The sequence below is a fragment of the Mastomys coucha genome, unplaced genomic scaffold (genome assembly GCF_008632895.1).
Source record: "Mastomys coucha isolate ucsf_1 unplaced genomic scaffold, UCSF_Mcou_1 pScaffold20, whole genome shotgun sequence".
Taxonomy (NCBI): Eukaryota; Metazoa; Chordata; class Mammalia; order Rodentia; family Muridae; genus Mastomys; species Mastomys coucha.
This window is the reverse complement of record NW_022196903.1, coordinates 78,127,785-78,130,613: the sequence shown is the minus strand read 5'-3', so window position 1 is coordinate 78,130,613 and position 2,829 is coordinate 78,127,785.

Below are 2,829 nucleotides of genomic sequence, written 5' to 3'. Positions count from 1 at the left end.
AAAAAAAAAAGACAAATCACTTTACAGAGGAAAAACCTTTGAGAAAAGTCCAGAGACATTTCAGATTGCTAGACAAAATTGGGAATCAGAACTTGGAAATAGCCACAAACTTGAGGAAATGCCAATAAACTAAGATAAATAATATGAAGGATGTTTTACACAGTTGGTAGAAATAAATCTGAAACCTAAGAAAAAATAATGAACTTAAAACTACTACAGGTATATACATATATAGAGGCATATATACATGATGAAAATTGAACCAGGATGATAAAAGAAAGCCACTCAGCATGGGAAGAGAAAGAGAGCTGCTCAGAGCAGTGATCAATAGCTAAAGATTATTTTTCTATTTCTGAATGTTTTCCCCCAATTTACTTGACAAACCCACTGGAGCACACTGCAGTAATGGAGTAGTTAGGACTGCACTTCCTGGGCTGCAGTCAAAGAACTCTAGTTCTCTGTTATTGTGGGCTCCCCTAGAGTTTGTCAAGCCCATTGTGAGTTTTTATGCACAGTTCCCATTGAATGCTAGCAAAGCTTTTTCAGTCTTTCATTGGAAGGTCCACTGTTAAAAATCTCTAACTGTACTAACGTTCCTTTGCTGAAGGTCTTTTAGTTCACATATAGCTTTGCCCCATTTGGTCAAGGTGGTGTTATCTTGGTGAACTAGAGTTGTTTGGTAACATTAAATAGGATATATATATATCCTATTATTAAATATATATATATATATAAATTAAAAGGTAGGGCTTATCTGTTTTTCCTCCTTCTCCTCCTCCTCCTCTTCTTTTGAGACAAGGTCTCAGAATGTGGCCCTGGCTGGCTTGTAATGTGATATATAGGCCAGGCTGAACTCCAAAGAGATACATCTGCTTCTGCCTCCAGAGTACTGCGGGTAAAATGTGTGAACCACCAAGCAAAGCACTGTCTATGTGCCCTGATGTCTTCAACAACAGAATTTTGTTTTGTGTGTGTGTGTGTGCAAGTTGCTATCTTAGAAATCGAAAAGTTATTTGTTCTTTGTTTTTTAGACTATTTTTTAAAAATGGAACTATAACAAATATATATTCTGTAACAAATATATATTCTCATGCTAAAGAATTTTATTTTTATTTGTTTTAATTTCCCCCATTTATTTATTTATTTATTTATTTATTTATTTATTTATTTATTCACTTTACATCCTGGTTGCTGCCTTCCCCCCCACCCCAGTTTGTTTCACGACAATGTGTAAAGCTAACTTCCCTTTGTGGAGGCTGAAGGGGGTAGGTGGAGCTGGGATTCCTGCAAGCTATGGGATGAGGGAAGGGAGGAGAATCAGTTAGAGCAGGATGATGTAACCTAGGCAAACAGAAGACAAAAGAATTAAGTGTATGTAGTCTCTAAACAAACTCTTACATGGTGTGAAGGTGCCTGAGGATCCATGGCAGTGGAGCTGAGATAAAAGTCACATCCCAGAAGCAGCATGAGGACCAGGACATGGGTCAGAGGTAGAGTTCTCTTCTGCCATGCCTAAGGGCCTGGCTCCGTGCCAACACCACCAGAATAAACATGGAAATTTCTGATTAACTAAATAAATAGCCAGAAGTCAGGGGAAATGGTAAAGTAATATTGATTTCAAAGAAGAAGAATTAATTTTGGACATGCCTAGATGATGTTTGGCTTGATGAAGATCTGGCTTGGTGGCATTGGCTTGTAATCCCAGCTACATGGGAGGCTGAAAGCCAGATAGTCAGGCCTTTAAGGCTTGTCTAGGCTAGAGAGCAGGTGGGGGTGGGGCAGAATGTGGCCACACTGCTGAGATCACACTGCCAGTCAACTGTCCCTGTTGTCCAGATAGAAAAGCCCAAAGCCCAGGAAGAGTAGCTCTCCATAGTTCTCACTGCTGTCCTCTTGCCTCATATCCTGTCCTTTGTGAGATATCAGTGCAGGCCTGGGGAGATGCTGGGAAAGACTTGCCAAGCAAGCATGGGAACCTGCGATTGATCTCCAGATCCACATAAGAAGGAAAAATGACATGGTAGCAGATGCTTCTAACACTAGTGCTGGGCGGCAAAGACAGATTCCCTTGGTCTTGATGACCCCCAGCCCAGCATACTTGGCAATTTCCAGGACAGTGAGAGACCCTGTCTCAAAAAACAACATGGATGGTATCTGAGTAAGAATGACACCTGAGTTTGCTCTCTGACCTGCACATCACACATGAATATCAACACACATGTATACACACACACATATGTGCATGAGAGCTGTAGGCCCAGAGGTCATCTATATTAGAGTGAGTACTTTCAAGCTAATGGAGATACAAGCTCAGTTAGAATCTGAAGGAAAAACAGAAATAGCTAGGATCAAGTTTCTTAAATAGAAGTAAGTGGGTCTTGAAGTAACCAAGAAGCAGAAGACCATGTGTCATGACCAGAGACATCGGAGCCTCAGAGGAATGTGATGCATGTACCTGAAGTCTTTTGAGTCCATCACTAGATAAGAACACAAAATGAACTGTCGGGTTTCACAGCCCCCTTTCCCCCTTAGTCACCACAGTAGGTCAGCACATGGATGAGGAAGATAAAAATGCCAGGATGGTCTGCGTGAAATGTTCTAGAATGCCACCAGCACTCTGGACACATTCAGAAAAACCGGGATAGCAGCACTTGATTGGAAAAGGTAAGAGTTTACCAAGAGGTGAAAGAAGGAAGTCTAAAGAGAAAAGATAGCAAAGGGATGTGAATGGAAGGAGGCAGTGACTGGTGTGAAGATCATGCCACGCCCACCACACTGAGCAAAGCACATAGCCATGTGGGTCTCTGAATGGGAAACCCTTGCTGAGCC